Source organism: Diospyros lotus, chromosome 6, assembly GCF_014633365.1.
Source record: "Diospyros lotus cultivar Yz01 chromosome 6, ASM1463336v1, whole genome shotgun sequence".
In the NCBI taxonomy this organism is placed as follows: Eukaryota; Viridiplantae; Streptophyta; class Magnoliopsida; order Ericales; family Ebenaceae; genus Diospyros; species Diospyros lotus.
The window spans coordinates 23,537,580-23,561,397 of record NC_068343.1 but is presented as its reverse complement, the minus strand read 5'-3'; the positions used below and the strand labels follow the sequence as shown (position 1 = coordinate 23,561,397).

Here is a 23,818-nt window from a genome sequence, read left to right as displayed (position 1 = left end):
TATTAAAAAACACAACAATAAATAAAATACTAATTCCAATCAGTATTTATTTGGAATCGAAAAATTTTCTATTTCTTATTAGGATTCCATTAAAAATTACAGTAATAATGATTTAAAAGTTAAAATTACAACGACCCACTTTCTGAGATCCCGCTAGCATAGGATGTCCTGAAAGAAGTCGCTAAAAGTATATGTATAGATAATAACTCAATTTAAACTATCCACTTTGAATTCAATAAATAACATAATCACAAAAGTGTATAAACACTTCTTATGAATATATCATTCTTTTAACAACTCCTTAGGGTTGAACTGCCCATACATTACAAAATAAAAGGGCAAGAATTTAAAAATATAACACAAGTTATTCTATTTTTGCTCTCAAAACACCCTAAAACCTTTTGGTTGGGAGAGCCCTATACACTTGCTTATACTCAAGTCTCGCTCGATCTGACTCCTTCCTTGCACTTACATTTATCTGAAATAATGATAAAAGAAACAAGGATGACCCACAAATCTCAGCAAATATATAAATACATAGCAAACAATGAGTGTAAAGAATCGAGGCATAAATAATTATGACAAAATGGAATTTAACTTTCTCACAACAATTTATACATTTTCACCACTTACATATCATTTCCTCATGCCTCACCATTAACAACACCATATATCAATGCAATAATAATAATAATAATAATAATAATAATAATAATAATATCATACTGCTATTGCCAAAAATACAACAATTAAATTTTATGACGTGGGGCAAACTGTTGTAGGCTCTTGAGCTTGGTGTTTAGTAAAACAAGGTTGCCATAAAAAAAATCATCGCGAGGAAGTTCGTCTCAAGGATTTTCGCCACAAGAAGATTCGTGTCAAGGATATTCACCTCAAGGATCTCACCACAAGAATCTTACCACAAGGATCTTACCTAAAGGATTTTCACCGCAAGGATATCGTCTCAAGGGTCTCGCCACAAAGATGTTGCCCTATTGATACTCAAAAAGGGGTTAGAAGGCTCGTGGGAATCCTTGCCCGCGATGACCCTCTGATACCTAAGTTAGTGCCAGATGAAAATAATTGTTCATGAAAACCTATAAGAGCTAGTCAAAGTGTCAAAATTTTACCCAATTCAGAAGTTCCTTTCATTGTCCTATAGTTGGGTATTTATAGGGCACGATTCTCAATGATGCTTGGTGTTGACACATGTTGCTCGTTGAGTGGGAGTCTTAGTCTTGTTGGAAGGAGACCCTTGTCGCAAGCATGCCGCAAGCCTCCATGCCATGAGGCCATATGCTGTAAGCCTTGTTATTGTGAGGCTCCCTTGGTCGCCAGGCACATGCTACGAGGCTTATTGTAGCGAGCCTACCCTTGCCGCGAGGCTCATTTAGTCACAAGGCACTTGCTGCGAGGCTTGTCGTAGCGAGCCTATCCTTGCCGCGAGGCTCCCTCAGTCGCAAGGCACTTTCTGCGAGGCTCGTTGCAGCAAGCCCACCCTTGCCGCGAGCCACTCATTGCTACGAGCACCTCTTGTCACAAGACTTTCTTTTCGTACGGCTTAGAGCACACTGTCGCATGCCTTAATGTTATTTTTGCTTGAAAATATCCTTTTTTTTCTTCACCCCGATCCTCATGGTATAATAATTGCCCTCAACTCTTCTTTTTTGCCTTTAGGAAAAATGGAAGAGTAGGAAAATTTTAGTAGAATAGGAGGGTGTCGTAGAGGCACACTGCCGCTAGGTCGGTTATTAGCCCAGGGGTAATCTCGCCCATTGGCCTTCTGGCACTCTCCTATAAATTCCACTTAAAATTCCACTTATCTCAGTGATTTACTATGTTTTTACCCCAGACATAGAGTCTCTCCGTCGCAAGGAAACATCCAAGTATTCTTTGTCGCAAGACTTTTTTCTTTCGTGTTGCTTTAAGTCTTCTACTCCTAGCTCTTGCCACGAGCTTTCTTTCCTCCTCATTTTCTCTTGTTATTATGTATTTCGTATTGTCAATGCCTTACCGCGAGCATCCTAGTGCTTCTCGCAAGGACTCCCAGCTTTCTGGCCTTTGCCACGAGCTTCTTGCCTTCATTTTTGCATTCTGAGAGCGTTACCACAAGTCCCATGCTGCAAGCATCTTGGTTGCGAGCTATGTGCCTTTAGCCTTCTTTCCTTCGTGCATCTACTGCAAACCTCATTGTTGCGAGCCTTCTTGTCGCTAGCCTTTCTATTTTTTCTCCTTCCTTCTTTGGGAAAACGTTTCCCTTTCGCGCCTTACTCTTCGGGTTATCCTTTCCTTCTTCCAAGTCTTGTACTCTGCTTATTTTGGATTTCTTCTTGCCTTCCGGTAATCATGACATTTTGGAGTGTATATTTTCGTACTCAGAATCTCGAGAGACACGCCTGTCGATTTCTTATGGGCAGGTGTTCTGCCCTAACAGCCGATGAGGTTGCTCAATTGGTGAACAATTATCGTATTCCCTCATCTTATTGCGCCAGATTGCCTGAGCTAGGCGAATCCTGTGCCACTACTATTTTAGAGGGGTGTATGGTGATTCATGAAATAAGTTTTCGCATAGGATTTCGCCTTCCGCTCCACCCCTTTGGTGCTAAATTTCTTCATTGAAGTAGTCTGGCTTCAACCTAGCTACATACCAATGGCTGGACTCAATTGGTGGGCTTTTTCGTTTTATGCCAAGAGAGGGGGTGCCCCCACCGTTGACCTTCTTTTCTGTTTTTATCGCTTCCGACAAGGATAGTCTCGCTATCACTTGTATACCCTTTATAGGGAGCACGTCGAGGATCATTTATTCGAGAGTATTCCACCTAGGACACATTATTTCGATTCTCGTTGGTTCATCGTGAATCCTTCACTGGGCAGGTGGTACCCCCCTCGGGGTTCATGTTCGGATGATAAATGGCTAAGCCGATTCTTTCCGCATCCATTCTTGACCTCCGGGAGCAATATAAAGATGAGCGACGCCAACTCTTACATGGAGGTCCAATAAACCTCCTGGACCTTCTCTCCAAGGACTGGTTGAGGAGGGCTAGTTGGGTACTCCATGCAGGAGAATCATCAAGGCGCGAGGGGTCCTTTGACACTTCCTCTACGACCCCCAACTCTTCCGGCAATCGACGTCCTAATAGAAGAATGGATTGTCCCTTTACAGGAGCGGTTTCCTCCTGAGGGTTCGAATCCTTTCAATTGCATTTTGCCTTTTCCTTCTAGACTCCTAGGCTTTCCATTCCCTTTCGTGCTTTCTCTTTTTTGTGCTAATTTTTTCTTACAGATCCTGATTTGTGAGTTTTTTTACTTTTTGTAGGGATGGGGTGAGTGATGCGGGCTTCACACCAAAGGGCAACTGAGGATGTGGACCAAGACAGACCTTCTCAACCAAAGGCCTCCCCTCCTGAAAGCATTCATGCCCCTCTAGAAGCCCATGTTGTCGAGGGCATAAGGGAGATTGGTGAGCTGCGTCGTCGTCAAAAAATGAGTTGACATTAACAGATTGAGGCAGATCAGTCCACTTTCCAGCTGATCGTTGCTCCTACTGTTTCAGAACCCCCTGAAGGTACCCCATTAGCTCTTCCACCAGCTGTAAATCCCCTCGAGCCTTACGACTTACCTGATGAAGGACTCTTTTCGGTCGCCATGAGCGGGGCCCACGGTGGCGTGGGGTAAGTCAATCATCCTAATGCAACTCCTAGGGTTCTTGGTGTGCGAGAAGTTGAGGTTATTTCTCGTCTTGATCAAGCGACCATCGATGCGACCTGTGCTGCTGGTCGTGGGCAATTTCGCAGAAGTGTGGTCGACCCACAACGTTGTGAATGCCAAGTCTTACATAGCAAGGAAACGTTATGTCTCACAAGTCTGGGCCCCAAATTTGTCGAGCTTCCTCCACCCATCGAGGGCGCAATCAACCTCAGAGAGAGCCAATGGGCACGTGGTGAGGATTTCTCAGTGGGTCCAGGAGTCTTAGACACTGACACTATAAATATGCCTGGTGTCGGGGAACATTTATTGTATTCCACCATTCTTCTTTGAGACGAAGATCGTTATTTTCGAAACCCCTCAGCTGACATGGACGATTTTGAGCGCCACTTGGCTATTGTAAGTTTCTTGATTTAGTTTTGGCTCCATTGTTTCTTTGATACTCTTATGAAAATTGTTTGTTTGAATTTTCTTTTAATAAGGTGGCCAGTGTGTTGTGGTTGTGAATGCGATGAATTGGGCGCGCCTTGCTCATGCAGAGGTAGAGATTGCCCAATGGATGAACAAGTCCTAGAAATGGAATGAGGATGAGCATGTGCTGAATATGAGGGTCCAACACTTGAAATTTGAGAGTTCAAACCTTCATACGCAGGTCAAGGGCCTCCAAACCTAGCTCTAGGGTCTTGTCACTAGATGCCAAGCAGCAGAATCCGATGTCCAAAAATGGGAAGAAAAGTCCGAGGGGTAAAGCAAAGCATACGAAGAGATTGCATCTTCCTTCCCCGTCGCTCGTGAGGAGAATGTTCAACTCCTGAGGTCCCTTACTGATATGAGAATCAGGTGGCACAAGCTCGTCAAGAGGTGGCTAGGCTCGGCGAAAGTAGGTGTCGAGAGATTGATGAGGCTGGAAGAGAAGATGTGAGGGAATATCGGCTCTCCAATGATTGCTTTCGACAAAAATAGGCCTACGCTAGTTGCTTCTCCAATTTTAGTTTTTACCTCAGTCATAGTCTTTTGGAGTCTAGGCATCCCGGAAAGTTGTTTCCTGAGATGGTGTTCACGGAGACATCCTCAGTTGTTGATCTTCCTGACTGGCGAAAGTACAAGCTCGATTCGCGCTACCCAGATGAATATATAAAGGTTGCTTTAGTAGATAACCTTGCTAATTTTTCCAAATCGTGGAGTACTTATATGTCTTATCCGGAAGATTTCTCAGGGATGATCAAGGTTCTTCAAGAGATTAGAAGTGGGTTGGATGGCCCGAGGGTGCCCCATTGAGTTCGCTTGCCCCAGAGTTGGAGCACATTTCTCCTCGTAGGGATGATTAGGACATGTATTACATTCTTTTTGTCGAACTTTTAATCTTTTGAACTCTAGATCTTTAGGATGACCGCCCTTGTGCGGCCCCCGGTGCTCATGCCCTCGATTACGTCAAGGGAGATAAATCGCAAATGTGAGACTTCATATCACTGCACAGGGTGAGGATCGAACTCACTACCCACTGGACTGACACCTGCATATCGCTTGCTCGACCTATGCCTTGGGGGCTTTAAACTCTAGATGTTTTGAACTATAGTTATATGTTTTTGCTTATGTAGATTTTTTCATCTTAATTATATAGGATGACAACCTTTTTGATGTTAGTATAGATGTTGGACTTTTGAGCCATTATCTCTATGTATGAAAGTTAAGATTTTCTTATGCATTATGCTTGCGTGTATGTTGTGATTGCCCCTCTTTCTCAATATCTCACATACTTGTTTGTTCGTCTGAGTTAAATGTATTCGTTATCCTTCTCTTACAAACATTTGAACTACGTGTTGTAGAGTTCGGATGATTTAAATTTAAGCTTTTCTTTAACCATTTCTACGATTTGACATCTTCCGCTTTTCCTCACGGTCCATATTCAAGAGTGACTCATCACGAGGAATTTAGGATAAGCGTTGTGTCCCCTGTCTAACCGTGAAACCCATACTACGGGAATATGGTCGCTCCACATCTTTCCACACTTAACTCCAGTGAGGGGAATCATGTCAGAATTATCATATGGTCACTCCACCTCTTTCCACGCCTTCCTAGGGTCGGTCTACCTCAGGAAATCTGGGTTTGGCCAATGGTCTGGCCCGAGATCACCAGAAGATCCGATGCCTATGCTCGCAGGCTCACCCATCTTTCGTTTGAGTTTGGTGCTATGCCTTTTAACTAAACCCAACTCCTTGGTTGATCTGGCGCCATGCCTCCCGGTAAACTTAGATGTCTGGCAAGAATCTAGCACTGGACCACTAGCCAAACCCAGATTCCCTAAGGTAGACCAGCCCTAGGAAGGCGTGGAAAGAGGTGGAGCGATCATATGACAATTCTAACATGATTCCGCTCACTAGAGTTAAGTCACCCGATCATGATTTGGTGTCAATGACCTCAGACTGGCCCAAGACCGTCGGGTGATACGATGTCTATACCCGCAAGCTCCTAAATCCCTCGTTTAAATTCGGTGCTATGCATTTTGGTTAGACCCGATTCTTTGGTTGATCTAGTGCCAAGGCCTTCCGACAAACTCAGACACTCAATAGGAATCTTTGACTAGGCAGTGGACCAAACTCAGATTCCCTAAGGTAGACCAACATCGAAAGACAGATGCTAACATGCCTATGCCCGCAGGCTCACATGGATCCCTTAATTGAGTCCGATGCTATGCCTTCAAGTTAAACCCGACTCCTTAGTTAATCCGGCGCCTAGGCCTCCCAGCAAACTCGGACGCTTAGCAAGAATCCCGCGCTGGACCCTTGCCCCCCCCCCCCCCAAAAAAAAAGGGCAATTAAATGATTAAGGGTGGTAACACTGCCCCTAAGGATCGGATCGCCTAGAGATAATTTGGTGCCTATGACCTCGGACTGGCATAGGATCTTCAGGTATTCCGACGCCTATGTTCGCAGGCTCACTCGAATCTCTCGATTGAGTCCAGTGTTATACCCCTAAACTAGACCCGACTCCTCGATTGATCCGGTACCTAGGCCTCCCAACAAACTCAGATGCCTGACAAGAATCCCTTGTCAGACCTTGGGCCAAACATATATTACTTATGGTAAACAAGCCCATAAGAGGAAGGTGGACGCCTCCAAAAAGTACCACACTCGAAAATTACATGTTTACCCTCAAAACACCTCACGAAGGTTTAATCATGACCCCCCCCCCTCGGGCAGAATCAGACCAACTAGAGAACCCAATGTTGTAGTATGGGTTTCACGGTCAGACCGGGAATGCAGTGCTCATCCTAAATTCCTCGTGACGAGTGGCTCTTGAATATGGACCGTGAGGGAAAGCAAAAAATATCATATCGTATAAATGGTTAAAGAAAAGCCTAAATTTAAAGTATCCTAACTCCACAACGTGTAGTTCGAATGTTCGTGAGAGAATGATAACGAGTACATTTAACTCAAATGAACAAACAAGTATGTGAGATATTGAGAAAGAGAAGTAATCACAACATACGCACAAACATAATGCATAAGAAAATCTTAACTTCCATACATAAAGAGAATGGCTCAAAAGTCCAACATCCATACTAACATAAAAAATGTTGTCATCCTACATAACTAAGATGGAAAAATCTACATAAGCAAAAACACATTACTATAGTTCAAAAGATTAAAAGTTTGACAAAAAGAAATGTAATACACGTTCTAATCATCCCTACGATGAGGAAAGTGCTCCAATTCTAGGGGAAGCGAAGTTAAGGGGGCATCCTCGGGCTCGTCCAATTCACGTCTAATCTCCTGAAGAGCCTCAATCATCCCTGATGAATCCTCCGGATCAGGCACGTAAGGACTCCACGATATGGACAAATTGACGAGATCAATTGTTGAAGCAGCCTTTATATATTCATCTAGGTCGCGCAAATTGGGCTCGTACTTTCGCCAGTCAGGAGGATCAACAAGTGAGCATGTCTATAAGAACACTATCACAGGAAATGACTCTCCAAGACACCTGGACTCCAAAAGACTACGGCCAAGGTAAAAATCAAAGTTGGAGAAGAAACAAGCGTAGGTCTCTTCTTGTCGAAAGCAATCATTGGAGAGCCGATATTCCCTCACAACTTCTCTTATGGCCTCATCAATCTCTCGACACCTACTTTCATCGAGCTTGGCCACCTCTTGATGTAATGACACATTAGAGGGTCTAGAATTTATTCAATGTCTTATTTAATTTTGTTTAAGAGATTTTGCCAATTAATTTTAATGCGACAATTTAGAGATTTTAAAGAAAAAGAATAGCATTTAGTTTTATTTAATTATGTGAAAATTAAATAAAAGGACATGATGGTCATTTAAGAATTTGTTATTAGAATTTAATTATTTAATTAGAGTTATTAAGAGATTGAGAGTTCATACGTGAGAAGGAGAATGATTGAGAAATCTCCTAGTTATATAAGGAGAACGAGATGTGGGCTTTAGGGCTGCCTCTCCATTGTTTATATAGATTCATAGCCCATAGTTTTCTTCACACTGTGAAGAACAAAGAGTTGAGAATGTTGCAACATAAAGTTCAAGAGTGCAGTCCGTGAGAAATTTACATTATAATCGTTGAGTCGATCAAAATTATCAAAGCAAATATCTTTCCTGTAATTCCTTTCATTATAGGTTCTTGTAAGTATGTTTTCAGATTATTCAATAACTTCGTTAAGTTTCAATTTTGCATCAATAAATAGATACGTTTATATATCTATATATATATGTATGCGTATGACAGTGAAGTCATGAGAAAGTATTTATCCTGGTAAACCATTCTTACAGGATCATGTTTCAGTATTAATCTTAGTTTCAGTAACTCTTTATTTGAGTTTTCAGATTGATCAGACAGTATGTTTATATATATATATTCATGCAATATATCAATATACAGTGAGTTTTGATAAGCTTTGCATAATTTTCTCGCAAGCGTTTCCCTTCCTAGTATGATTGTTGATTCATCTTGATGTTATTCTATATCGATTGGGATTATTCTTCCAAGATTTCTTTCGGAATGGTGTAGTAATGTTAAGTTTCAATTCAAGATGCAATCTCTGTTATCGTAAGTTGTTCTTATGATATTTCAGACATTCGAATGAGTTTTGGTGTTATCCGAATGAGTTCTCAGTGTTACTGTATCATTCGAATGTATTCTTGAGGTTTTAAGTGTCATTCGAATGAGTTCTTGAAAGATCCAAGTAAGCCTTTACTTTGCATCATCTAGCATTCGAATGAGATTCCCTTTCATTCGAATGACCAATGTGTATTCTGTTCATTCATTCGAATGGGGTACTGTTGCATTTGAATGTGTTACTTTCTGCCCGTTCAAATGCTTGAGAATTGCCAAATTCATAGTCATTCGAATGGCACTAGTGCGCAAGTTACTCACACCAGATTTCCATGCTCTATACCCAATTTTGCAATTAATATTGCTAGAAAGTCCAAAGTTAAACGTGCTCAGGTAGGAGTAGTGATAAGATGGGTGACCTCCTTAGGAAGTTTTCATGTTACACCCTCAGAATTAATAATTAAATAAATAAATATCAATAAATTTGGTATTTTAAGGGAAAATATGAGTAACATTTGGGTTCCAGTAATAATAATAATAGCTTGTGCTTTTATACTATGGTTTGATGTTATAACATGTTCAGTATTATTCTGTGATATTATGTGCATAGATCTTGGTTTGAGCATTGAGCATGACTTTATATAAAACATTATATATCGTGTGCCAGCATTTATATGAGCATTGCATTATGCGCACCAGGCGGCCTATCCACGAGGATCCCATCAGTATTAGTTTCAATTACAGCCTAGTTTATGAGTTGTCTGCCTGGAGGCCACTAGAGGGCTAGGGGCATATTGCCCACAATATATCCTTATAGCTTTTATATTTGCAGCATTCAGATCAATCAGATATGTATTACAGTTATATGGGTCTACGAGCCAAAGTTGCATACTTGCATTTACTTTACAACTTATGTGCATTACATCTTGTAAATGCAACATTCTAGTGATTATTACATCTCTTAGTGCAAGGACAATTAGTATTTTTATGAGTATTGATATTTCTCGATTCAGTCTCAATGATTCTTTTTAGCTTATTACTTGCTGAGTTTTGTAACTCATCTTGTACTCTTCACCATTCTAGGTCCTAGTGGGGGAGTACCAGATGTGGGGCCTAGCGTGGAGCCACTCAAGATCAAAGATATCTGAGAGTTTGTTAGTTTATAGTGTCTTGTTAGTTAGGTTTATTTTATATTTCAGTTGAGGGATTGTCCCTTAGGGTTTATGGTTTTTAGTTTATATTGACTCAAAGTTTTATTTCAGTTGATTGAGATATTCGTTTATGGTATCAGATTTCAATTTATCAGTTAGTTTTATTTTATTTTCCCGTAGCACTTTTTCTCGGACAATTCTAGGAGAAGGGGGTGTTATAGTATTGATATCAGAGCGGTGTTTTGAGTTGTCTCCCATACACACATAGAATGTTGGGTAGAGTTAAGAGTTGTGTCCATTAGTCAGATAAGTTGGCCAAATTAATAGTATTCTAACCCTAAGTGGTAATGCAGAAAGATGAGTAATAAAGGTGGACGACTCCATACTCGTAGTCAGACTGCTTCTATTCCAGATGAGATTTTAGTATCCACGCCTGGCTCACTGAGGAGTCTGGTAATAATCTACGGCAGGGGATGGCTGAAATGCGAGGCATGTTGGTAGGATTGATGAGGGTAGTTGATACCCTAGTTACTAATCAGGTGAGGCAACCACAAGTACTACAAGAAGTAGGAGGTAGTGGAGGCGATCCGCTAGTCTCCCCAACAATTCCAGTTGTGGAGGCAGATACAGAGAGTTAGCTATTAAGCAATTTTATAGCCTTTTGACCACCAGCGTTCCATGGAGGCACAGATGCAACAGCAGCAGAGAATTGGATGCTATCGATAGAGAAACATCTCCGTTCCATTGGTTGTACAAACGACCGACGTGTGCGAATTAGCACATTTTTGTTCAGAGGCGATGTTAAGAGATGGTGGGAGGCTGTCTGCCAGAGGTTTGGGAATCGAGAACCCACTTGGGTCGAGTTCCAGCAAGTGTTCAATGATGGTTATTGCCGTCAAGAAGTAGAAGGTCTATGAGTTTATCGAGTTAGTGCAAGGTACCAAGACAGTGGCCTAGTATGAGGCAGAATTTACAGCCCTGTCTCGATACGCCCTAGAGTTGGTGTCCACTGAAGCAAAGAAGGCCGCCAAGTTTCAACGGGGATTGCGTGCGAATATCCGTCATGCTTTTGGAGGAGATTTGAGTGTGGATTATGCCACAATAGTCCAGCGAGCATATACTATCGAGCGAGATCGCAACGAATGAAGAGCGACACAAGTAGCCAAGAAGGGAGCAACTACATCTCAGGGTTCATCCAATAACAAGAAGAAGAAGTGGACAGCTGGACCAGGAAATAATATAGAAAATAATCCATAGTGCAATCAGTGTGGGAAGAAGCACAGAGGACCGTGTTTAGCTGGGAAGAATGTATGTTACAAGTGTGGATAAGAAAGACATAGGAAGAAAGATTGTATGAGGAATCAAACAGCACTCCCCCCACCAGAGGTGACTTGTTTCAGGTGCGGACAGAAAGGACACACAGCTAACAGGTGTACACAGCCGCCACAGAATAGAGGCCAGCAAACGTATTAGAGACCACAAGTAATTAGAATGCCAGGAAGAGCACCCATACCAGCACAACCAGTAGCACAACATCCACCTCCCCTGAAAAGGCAGGTGCAGGGTAGAGTTTATGCCCTCACCGCAGTTGAGGCAGAACAGGGCGACGAAACTATCCAATGTATTTTATCTTTATATGGTCATGATGTGCGTGCGTTATTTGATACGGATTCTACACATTTTTTTATTGCACTGCGCACAGTATGTTATGTTCCTCATTCCCAGATTTCTTTGCCGTATCATTTGATTGTTTCTACACCAGGAGATAAGATTATGGTGGCTAGAGAAATGTTTGAGAATTGTGAGATCGAGGTATATGATAAGAAGTTATTGTGAGACTTGGTAATTCTTGATGTTAGAAATTTTGATTTGATCCTTAGTATGGATTGGTTGTCACAACATTATGCAAGAGTTGATTGTCGACGGAAGATTATCAACTTTGAACTACCTTAATAACCGGTCCTTATATACAGAGGAGTCATGCCTATGTCTACGATTCCTATGATCTTAGCGATGAAAGTCGAGAAACTGATACGTGATGGATGTGAAGCTTATCTAGCCTTTGTGACCACTAACGATGGAAGCAAGAAGAAGTTATCCGAAGTGCTTGTAGTACGTAAGTTCCCAGACGTTTTCCCTGATGAGCTACCAAGATTACCTCCTCGAAGAGGAGCAGAGTTTATTATTGAGTTATTGCTTGATACACAGCCTATTTCTAAGGCTCCATATCGAATGACACCCAATGAATTAAAAGAGTTGAATGCCAGTTAGAAGAATTAATAGAAAAGGGTTTCATCCGACCTAGCTCATCCCCGTAGGGTGCACCAGTATTATTTGTGAGGAAGAAAGATGGATCTTTGAAATTATGTATTGATTATCGCCAATTGAATCAGGTGACAGTGAAGAATAAGTACCCCTTATCTCAAGTGGATGACTTGTTAGACCAATTGTGATGAGCTAAGGTATTCTCGAAGATAGATTTAAAATTGGGATATCACCAGGTGCGAGTAAGAGATGATGATATTCAGAAGACCGCATTTAGGACTCGCTATGGACACTATGAGTTTGTGGTGATGCCATTTGGGTTGACGAATGCCTCAGATATTTTCATGGATTTAATGAACCAAATTCTGCGTGAATACTTAGATCGCTTCATTATTGTCTTCATCGACGATAATTTAGTTTACTCACCTAATGTGGATGAGTATACAAAGCATCTTATTCTAGTATTGTAAAGACTCAGGGAAGAGCAACTATAAGCCAAGTTCAGCAAGTGTGAGTTTTAACTCACTCAGATTGGATTTCTAGGCCATGTGGTGTCTGGAGATAGTATTTCAATAGATCCAGACAAGACTAAAGCAGTTATGAATTGGCTGAGACTTACGACAATGACTGAGATACGTAGTTTTCTAGGTCTTGTAGGCTATTATAGGCGATTCATCGAGGAATTTGCTCGTCTATCTTCTCCAATGACTAGGCTAACAAGAAAAAGAGAAAAATTTGAATGAAATGATGCGTGTGAACGTGCTTTCCAAGAGAAGAAAAAGTTGACAACTACACTAGTCTTAACCATACCAAGAAGTGGAGAGAAATACTCCATTTACAACGTTGCATCCCATTTAGGTTTGGGTTGCGTATTGATGCAAGAGAGTTGAGTTAATACTTATGCTTCCAAGCAATTGAAGAAACATGAAGTGAATTACCCTACTCATGATTTAGAGTTGGTAACGGTAGTATTTGCATTGAAGATATGGTGACACTATTTATATGGTGAGAAAGTTGAGATTTATACGAATCACAAGAGTTTACATTATCTCTTATCTCAGAAAGAATTGAATATGAGGCAAAGGCGTTGGGTTGAGCTATTTAAAGACTTCGACTGTGAGATTCTATACCATCCAAGAAAGACTAATGTGGTAGCTGATGCCTTGAGTAGGCGAAGAGCTTCTATAGTTACGATGATGGTTCAAGAATGGAAGTTATTAGAGCAATTAAGTGCTTTATCTATTTAAGTCCCAGATGACAGATCGGTTATGAGTTGTGCTTACATGAGAATACAACCTGGGTTATTTGACCGACTCAAGAACCAACAATCAAAAGATGAAAAGTTGATGCAGATTTTAGCAGATATTGAGAAATTTTCTCCTTTAGGATATACTCTACAGAGTGATAGTATACTTTTATTTCATAACGTATTTGTATACCCGATGATAGAGATCTTAAGAAGGAGATTTTGAATGAAGCACACGAGAGTCGTTACACTATTCATCTAGGTGTTGCGAAAATGTACCACGACCTAAAGCGACAGTATTAGTGGAGTGGTATGAAGAAAGATGTAGCCAAATATATTTCGTATGCCAGAAAGTTAAAGCGAAACATCAAAAATCCGTAGGGTTATTACTTCTATTACCTATTCTGAAGTGGAAATGAGATAATGTTGCTATGAATTTTATGATGGGTTTACCCAGGACGACTAGAGGCTATGATGTTTTATGGGTGATTGTCAACCGTTTAACTAAATCAACCCATTTTCTGCCTATTAAGAAGACTTATCCTTTGAACAGATTTGCTAGGATTTATATTGAGGAGATCGTGAAATTACACGGTGTTCCATTAAGCATTGTATCAGATCGAGATCTTCATTTTACTTCTCACTTTTGGGGAGCTTTGCATGATGCATTGGAATCTTAGTTGAAGTTTAGTACAGCGTTTCATCCGCAGACAGATGGTTAGTCAAAAAGGACTATCAAGACTCTCGAGGACATGTTGAGAGCTTGTGCTTTAGACTTTCAAAGTAGTTGGGATGAGCATCTACCTTTGGTAGAATTTGTCTACAATAATAGTTTACATTCAAGTAATGGAATATCACCGTATCAGGCTTTATATGGGCGACAGTGTCGATCACCGATATGTTGGGAAGAAATTGGTGATAGGGCTTTATTAGGTCCTAAAATTGTTGAGCAAACGACAAAAAAGATCCGAGTGATCAAAGCCAGAATGAAAACAGCCCAAGACAGACAAAAGAGCTATACAGACAAGCGACGACGAGACCTCAAGTTTGAGGTAGGTGACCATGTTAGGTTGAGAATCATGCCTATTAAAATATTTCGAAGATTTGACGTAACAGGGAAGCTTAGTCCCCGTTACGTTAGTCCATTCGAGATTTTGAGACGAATAGAGACTTTGGTATATGAGTTAGCTTTGCCACCTCAGTTGTCCCATGTTTATAATGTGTTCCATGTTTCGATATTGAGAAAGTATGTGCCAGATCCTCAGCATGTAATTGATTTTAAGACTCTTGAAGTTAGAGAATATGTGTCTTATGAAGAGATGCCTATCAATATTCTAGAGCGCAAAGAAAAGACTTTGAGGAACCGATCAATTCCTCTTGTGAAAGTGCAATGGCAGCGAGACTCGTCAGAAGAGGCGATGTGGGAATTAGAAGAAGAAATGAGGAGTCTTTACCCCTCGTTGTTCGAGTAACCAGGTAAGAATTTGAAGGACCAAATTCTTTTAAAGATGGGAGAAATTGTAACGACCCATTAGAGAGTCTAGAATTTATTCAATGTCTTATTTATTTTTGTTTAAAAAATTTTGCTAATTAATTTTAATGTGGTAATTTAGAGATTTTAAAGAAAAAGAATAGTATTTAGTTCTATTTAATTATGTGAAAATTAAATACAAGGACATGGTCGTCACTTACAGGTTATCAAGGCAAATATCTTCCCTATAATCCCTTCCATTACAGGTTCTTGTAAGTACGTTTTTAGATTATTCAATAGTTTCGTTAAGTTTTAGTTTTGCATCAGTAAACAAATATGTTTATATATCTATATATATATATATGTATGCGTATGACAGTAAAATCATGAGCAAGTATCTATCCCAATAAACCATTCTTATGGGATCATGTTTCAGTATTAATCTCAGTTTCAGTAACTCTTTATTTGAGTTTTCAATGTACAGTGAGTTTTAATAAACTTTGCATAATTTTCTCGCAAGCGTTTCCCTTCCTAGTATGATTGTTGATTCATCTTGATGTTATTCTATATCGATTGAGATTGTTCTCCCAATATTTCTTTCAGAATGGTGTAGTAATGTTAAGTTTCAATTCAAGATGCAGTCTTTGTTATCGTAAGTTATTCTTATGATGTTTCAGACATTCGAATGAGTTTTGGTGTTATCCGAATGAGTTCTCAGTGTTACCGTATCATTCGAATGTATTCTTGAGGTTTCGAGTGTGTCATTCGAATGAGTTTTTTTGTCATTCGAATGAGTTCTTGAAAGATCCAAGTAAGCCTTTACTTTGCATCATCTAGCATTCGAATGAAATTCCTTGTCATTCGAATGACCAGTGTATATTCCATTCATTCATTCAAATGGGATACTGTTGCATTCAAATGTGTTACTTTCTGCCTGTTCAAATGCTTGAGAATTGTTAAATTCATTCGGATGGCACTAGCATTCAAGTCACTCACACCAGATTTTCATGCTCTATACCCAATTTTGCAATCAATATTGCTAGAAACTCCAAAGTTAAGCATGCTCAGGTGGGAGTAGTGATAGGATGGGTGACTCCCTTGGGATGTTTTCATGTTGCACTCTCAGAATTAATAATTAAATAAGTAAATAAATATCAATAAATTTGATATTTTAAGGAAAAATACGAGTAACATTTGGATTCCAATAATAGTAATAACAGCTTGTGCATTTTATACTATTGTGTGATGTTATAACATGTTTAGCATTATTCTGTGATATTATGTGCATACATCATGATATGAGCATTGAGCATGACTTTATATGGAGCACTACATATCGTGTGCCAGCATTTATATGAACATTGCATTATGAAGGCCCTTAACCTACGTATAAAGGTATGAACTCTCAGATTCCAAGTGTCGAACCGTCATATTCAACACTTGCTCATCCTCCTTCCATTTCTAGGACCTGTTCATCCATTAGGCAAGCTCTGCCTCCGCACGAGCAAGGCGCGCTTGATTCATTGCATTCGCAACCACAACACCCTAGGCACCTTGCCAAAAGAAAATTCAAACAAATAATTTTCAGAAGAGTATCAAAGAAACAATAGAGCCGAAACTAAAACAAGAAACTTAAAATAGCCAAGTGGCGCTAAAAATCGTCCATGTCAACTGAGGGATTTAAAAAAAAACGATCTTGATCCCCAGGAAGAATGGTGGAATACAGTAAACGTGCCCCGACACCAGGCATATTTATAGTGTCAGTGTCTAAGACTCCTAGACGCATTGAGAAATCCTCACCACGTGTCCATCGGCTCTCTCTGAGGTTGATTGCGCCCTCGAGGGGCGAAGGAAGCTCAGCAAATCTGAGGCCCAGACTTGTGAGACGTAACTTCTCATCGCTATGTAAGACCCGGCATTCACAACGTTGTGGGTCAACCACACCTCTACGAAATTGCCCACGATTAGCAGCATGGGCTGCATCGATGGACACTTGATCGAGATGAGAAGTAACCTCGACTTCTCACACACCAGGAACCCCAGGATTTGCATCAGAGTGGCTGACTTGCCCCACTCCACTGTGGGCCCTGCTCATGGTGACCGAATGTAGTCCTTCATTAGGCAAGCTGCAAGGCTTGAGGGGATCTGTAGCTAGTGGAGAAGCTAATGGGGTACCTTCAGGGGGTACTAAAACAGTAGGAGCAACGATCGACTAGAAAGTGGACGGATCTACCTCATTCTATTGACATTAACTCCATTTTTTTATGACAACACACCTCGTCAATCTCCCCCATGCCCTCGATAACATAGGCTTTTGGAGGGGCAAGAATGCTTTCAGGAGGGCATGCCACCGGTTGAAAAGGTCTGTCTTGGGCCATATCCTCCGCCACCCTCTAATGTGAAGCTTGCATCACCTGCCTCGTGCCTAATAAAAGTAGAAAATTCGACAAATCAAGATCTGTAAGAAAAAATGAACACAAAAAAAGGAATGAAAGGCCTATGAGTCTAAAAGGAAGAGGGAAAATGCAATTAAAATGATCCAAACCCTCAAGAGGAGACCGCTCCTACGGAGGGACAACCTATCCTTCTACTAGGAAGTTGGTTACCGGAGCAGCTGGGGGCAGCAGAGGAAGCGTCGAAGGACGCTCGCACCTTGATGATTCTCCTGCATGGAGTACCTAGCCAGCCCTCCTAAATCATTCCTTAGAGAGAAGGTCCAGGAGGTTCGTTGGACCTCCACGCAAGAGTCGGCACTGCTCATCTTTACATTGCTCTCGAAGGTCAGGAATGGGCGCGAAAAGAATTGCCTTAGCCACTCTATCATCCAAACGTGAACCCCAAGGGAAAAACCACCTACCTAGTGGAGGATTCATGACGAACCAACGAGAATCAAAATAATGTGCCCTAAGTGGAATACCCTTGAATAAACGATCATCGACGCGTTCCCTATAAAATGTATACGAGTGATAGGGGGACTGTCCTAGTCGGAAGCGATAAAAATAGAAAAGATGGTTGACGGTGGAGAGCACCCCCTCTCTTGGCATAAAACGAAAAAACCTACCAACTGAGCCCATCAATTGGGATGCAGTTGGGCCGGAGCTAGACCACTTCAATGAAGAAATTCAGCACCAAAGGGGTGGAGCAAAAGGCGGAATCCTAAGCAAAAACTTATCTCATGAACCTCCATACACCACTCTGAAAGAGTAACGGCACAAGATTCGCTCGGCTCAAGCAATCTAGCAAAATAAAAGGAGGGAATACGATAGTTACTCACCAATTGAGCAACCTCATCAGCTGTTAGGGTAGAACGCTTGCCCATAAGAAATCAGCAGGCGTGTCCCTCGAGATCCTAAGTACAAAAATATACACCCTTAGATGTCACGATTACCGAAAGGCAAGAAGAAAGCCAAAATAAGAAGGGTACAAGACTTGGAAGAAGGAAAGGATAATTCGAAGAGTAAGGCGTGGACGGGAAACGTTTCCCCAAAGAAGGAAGGAGGAAAAACACAAAGGCTAGAGATAAGAAGGCTAGTCGCAAGGGGCTAGCAGCAAGAAGCTCGCGACAAAGAGGCTTACGGTAGGTGCACGAAGGAAATAAGGCTAAAGGAACATAGCTTTCTGGCCTTTGTTGCGAGTTTCTTGCCTTTATTTTTGCATTCTTGCCTTCATTTTTCCGACTTGGGGGACTGTCCTAGTTGGAAGCCATAAAAACAAAAAAGATGGTTGACAGTGGAGGGCACCCCCTTTCTTGGCATAAAACGAAAAAACCTACCAACTGAGCCCATCAATTGGGATGTAGTTGGGCCGGAGCCAGACCACTTCAATGAAGAAATTCAGCACCAAAGGGGTGGAGCAAAAGGCGGAATCCTAAGCAAAAACTTATTTCATGAACCTCCATACACCACTTTGAAAGAGTAGCGGCACAGCATTCGCTCGACTCAAGCAATCTAGCAAAATAAAATGAGGGAATACGATAGTTACTCACCAATTGAGCAACCACATTAGCTGTTAGGGTAGAACGCTTGCCCATAAGAAATCAATAGGCGTGTCCCTCGAGATCCTAAGTACAAAAATATACACCCCTAGATGTCATGATTACCGCAAGGCAAGAAAGCCAAAATAAGAAGGGTACAAGACTTGGAAGAAGGAAAGGATAACTCGAAAAGTAAGGCATGGAAGGGAAACGTTTCCCCAAAGAAGGAAGGAGGAAAAACACAAAGGCTAGAGACAAGAAGGCTAGCCGCAAGAGGCTAGCAGCAAGAAGCTCGCGGCAAAGAGGCTTATGGTAGGTGCACAAAGGAAATAAGGCTAAAGGCACATAGCTTGCGGCCAAAATGCTTGTAGCATGGGACTTGTGGTAATGCTCTCGGAATGCAAAAATGAAGGCAAGAAACTCGCAACAAAGGCCAGAAAGCTAGGAGTCATTACGGCAAGCGCTAGGATGCTCGCGATAAGGCATCGACAGTACGAAATCCCTAATGACAAGAGAAAATGAGGAGGAAAGAAAGCTCGCGGAAAAGCTAGGAGTAGAAGACTTAAGGCAACACGAAAGAAAAAGTCTTGCGACGAAGAATACTTGGATGTTTCCTTGCGACAGAGAGACTCTATGTTTGGGGTAGAAGCACAGTGAATTACAAAGGTAAGTGGAATTTATACGAGAGTGCTGGAAGGCCAATGGGCGAGATTACCCTGGGGCTAATAACCAACCTAGTGGCAGTATGCCTCTACGGCACCCTTCTATTCAGCTGAAATTTTCTGGCTTTTCCATTTTACCTAAAGGCAAAAAAAGAAAAGTAAGGGACAATTATTGTACCATGAGGATCAGGGTGAAGAAAAATGAGGATCTTTTCAAACAAAAATAACATTAAGATTCGTGGCATTGCACTCTAAGCTGCACGAAAAGAAAGTCTCGCGACAAAGAACCTTGCGGCAAGAGGTGCTCGCAGCAATGAGTGGCTCGTGACAAAGGTGGGCTCGTTGCAACAAGCCTCGCGGCAAGTGCCTTGCGGCCAAGGGAGCCTCACGGCAAGAGGCCTCGCGGCAAGTGCCTTGCGGCCAAGGGAGCCTCACGACAAGAGGCCTCGCGGCAAGCATTGCTCACAGTAATGAGTGGCTCATAGCAAAGGTAGGCTCGTAGCAACAAGCCTCGCGACAAATGCGTTGTGACCAAGGGAGCCTCACGACAACAAGGCTTGCAGCAAATGCCTCACGGCAAGCGATGCTCGCGATAATGAGTAGCTCGTTGCAACGAGCCTCGCAGCAAGTGCCTTGTGACCAAGGGAGCCTCACAACAAGAAGCTTTGCGGCAAAGGCCTCACGACAACAAGACTTGCAGCATATGGCCTCGCAACAAGGAGGCTCATGGCATGCTTGCGGTAAAAGGCCTTGCGGCAAGGGTCCCCTCCCAACAAGACTAAGACTCCTACTCAACAAGCGACACATGTCAACACCAAGCATCCTAGAGAATTGTACCCTATAAATACGCAGTTACAAGACAATGAAAGGGACTTCCAAATTGAGTAAAATTTTGACACATTGACTATGCTCTTTCTGTTTTTCATGAACAATTATCTTCATTTGGTACTGACTTAGGCATCGGAGGGCCATCGAGGGCGAGGATTCCTGCCAGCCTTTTAATCCCTTTTCGAGTATCAACAGGGCAACATCCTCGCGGCGAGATCCTTGAGATGAGACCTTTGAGGCGAGCATTCTTGTGGTGAAGTTCTTTGAGGCGAGCATCCTTGGGGTGAAGATACTTGAGGCGAGCATCCTTGCGGCGAGATCCTAACGGCGAGAATCCTTGCGGCGAGATCCTTGAGTTGAATACCCTTGAAGCGAATCTCCTTGAGGCAAACATTCTTGCGGCAAAAATCCTTAAGGCGAATTTCCCCGCGACAATTTTTCTAATGGCAACCTTGTTTAACTAAACACCAAGTTCGAAAGCCTACAATAGTTGGTCCCATGTCATAAAATTTAATTGTTGTATTTTTTACAACAACATATAACATCGCATTGTGAACCATTATCCACCCACGCTCTAATTTTACACCAAGCGCGTCTTACGAGCCGAAACTCCCACAGTTAAGCAAGTGCCTACTGGTTTGCTAGGATATCATTTTCCTCATTTGCGGTCATAATCGCCGCACAAAATAATTGGTGAGCTACTTTTTCATATATGAAAATACCATACATATGTCATGCACCACAACCCACATGTATTGATTATGACCGAAAAAAACACCCATTATCATACTTGGAATTACTCATTTTTGCCATGCAGAACATAACCATCTACATTCATTAATCAACCATAGTATAAAACCCAATAATTTCACACATGACCACATAATAGTTTTTCCCACCCTCCATGAATGGTACTCAAGATTACAAGTTTATGAATGAACTTATTAGAAGCTCAAATGGTGATTTGGAGGTGGATTAAAAGCATCAAACGAAGGGACAGACGACTAAGAGGAACGATTAGTCGACAGAATGAAGGAATCTATCGACAGCCAGTAACCAATGCAATCATCAGTCGACAAATGAACAACCGACAGAAACTTATTAAGCAATCTATGAACAGATGAAGCCAAATCTATCAACAGACATATTCAATTTTAACAATTGGTCGACAGATTCTTCTCATCTGTCAACTGACAGAATGCAATTCCCACACTAGTAGACAGACAAGGAAAAATCAGTCGACATATAACAACGAAAATGGCAAGAACGAAGCAAAATGTGTGCAAGAAACCCAAACTCTTGCATACAACTTAACTCTAACAATAAACTCATAATTCCTTAGAGAACATGGAGTAAACCTAAACTCCATTTGAAAATTTAAAGCAATTTTTAAGATTTTTAGAAAATCTATATGAGATACAAACAAACGGGTTAAAACCCTTTTTTATCAAAGAAATAGGAAATTCAATGATCAAAAGTCCGAAAACGAACAATCAAATGATACCGAGTCAAGAGAAGAATCAAACTATGTAATTGTAGAGGAAAAAAGAAATATAAGAACTTACACAAAAATCAAAAAAGAAGAGAATATTGCTATATAAAAGAAGAATAATAGGAAATTGCATTGCTTAATGGAACTAAAGAAGAACTTGTTGGAAAAATCTGGAATCCCACCACTTGAAGCTCCAAGCTAATAAGACAAATGGAAGAAGAAGAATAAAAGAAATCGGGTAAGTCAAGAAGAAGAAAAAGAAAGAAGGAAAAAAAGTGAAGCATGAGTGGCTTGCACACCAAACCCACCTACTCCCCCTCTCTCTTTTCATTTATTTCATTTTTTTTTAACAAATACAGATAAATACACACAACCACTGGCATCCCACCTCTCTCAATTAGGCCCTCAAATTTTGACTTTTCCACACCCATTCCCTTAACTTTTCAACTACAATTGATTTTTTAACCCTATCATAACACATTTCATTTGACTTGGACTTTTCAACTTCAAATGATTTTGACTCTTCCTTAATCTTTGCATTTTGACCAATCCAATTCAACTTATTAAATTTTCCTCACTTAATTCATTTGACTTATCAACCTTCACTTAATTCTTATTTTAACAATTCCTTACATAACAATTAGTTTTTTTACTTATTTCCTTTTTCATTGACTTTTCAACAATTTAAATTTCCATTGCCTTGACTTGTCAACTATCATATAAATTCACTTTCATTTAACTACTCTATACACATAAATTCTATTTATTTTAGGCTTCTCAACATCACATTAAATATTTCTAACATATATCTCAAGCAATGCCAAAATATATCACATAATAATAACAACAAGGTAACTTAGACCCGATAGCGAGTCATTATAGTTTCTCCCCCCCCCCCCTAATGAAATTTGGTTCTCCAAATTCGTACATGGTTAGTCGAATAATTGAGAATAGAGTCGCCTCATTTCTTTTTCTAACTCCCAAATAGCCTCATCTGAAGAGTGACACTGTCTTTGGACCTTAACATAAGGGATCGATCAATTTCTCAACACCTTTTCTCTCCGCCCCAAAATATTCACAGGCATCTCCTCATATAATGCATCCTCCCCGACCTCAATAGTTATACTGAGGATCTGTCACATATTTTCTCAACATGAATACGTGACAAACATTATAAATGCCTGCCAACTGAGAAGGCAGAGCTAGCGGGTAAGCTAAAGATCCTACTCGCTATAATATTTCAAACAGTCCAATATATCAAGGAATGAGCTTTCTTGAGACTCCAAATTTGCGTACGCCTTTCATAGGCATAACTCTCAACAACACATGGTCTCCAACGGCAAACTCTAAGTCACCCCGCCTCCTATCCGCATAGCTTTTTTGTCTATCTTGGGCCGCCTTCATTCGGACCCTAATAACTTTGATCTTCTCTAATGTTTGCTCAATAACTTTCGGTCTAACAACACTTTATCAGTCATCTCCTCCCAACTCATCTCTTCCAATGTCTGAATGGTCCACTCTAACTATATGTTAGTCTGAGTATGAAATACAGTACTAAACCTCAATTTAGTCCCGAGGGCATTGTGTAAAGCTTCTCAAAAATGTGAAGTAAATGTGGGATCCCTATCCGATACAGTGGTGGATAGAATGCCATGCAACCTCACAATTTCCTCAAAGTATAACTTCACCAAATGATTTAGATGGAAGGTCTTCTTAATCGGTAAAAAGTGCCTTGATTTCGTCAGCCTATCAATTATCATAAAAATGGCATCATGGTCTCTCACTGTTCTAGGCAAGCTCATTACAAAATCCATGGAGATGTGATCTCATTTCCACTCTAGGATCAACAATGATTGTAGAAGACCAGCAGATTTCTGATGTTCTGCCTTAACTTGCTGACACACCGAGCATCGCAATACAAATTTTGTCACATCCTTTTTTATGTCATCCCA

At 41.0% G+C, this 23,818-nt stretch overlaps 1 protein-coding gene across 8 annotated transcripts in view; it reads right to left on the bottom strand.

Moving 5' to 3' along the window:
• Nucleotides 1–235: 235 nt before the first annotated feature.
• The window catches only part of LOC127803546 (pentatricopeptide repeat-containing protein At4g19191, mitochondrial), a 34,267-nt gene continuing 10,684 nt past the window's right edge, over nt 236–23,818 (bottom strand). For all 8 annotated transcript variants that reach the window (XM_052339836.1, XM_052339837.1, XM_052339838.1 and 5 more), the window contains one exon: nt 236–478. The gene's annotated coding sequence lies outside the window, so the exon portion shown is untranslated. The remainder of the gene's footprint in view (nt 479–23,818) is intronic.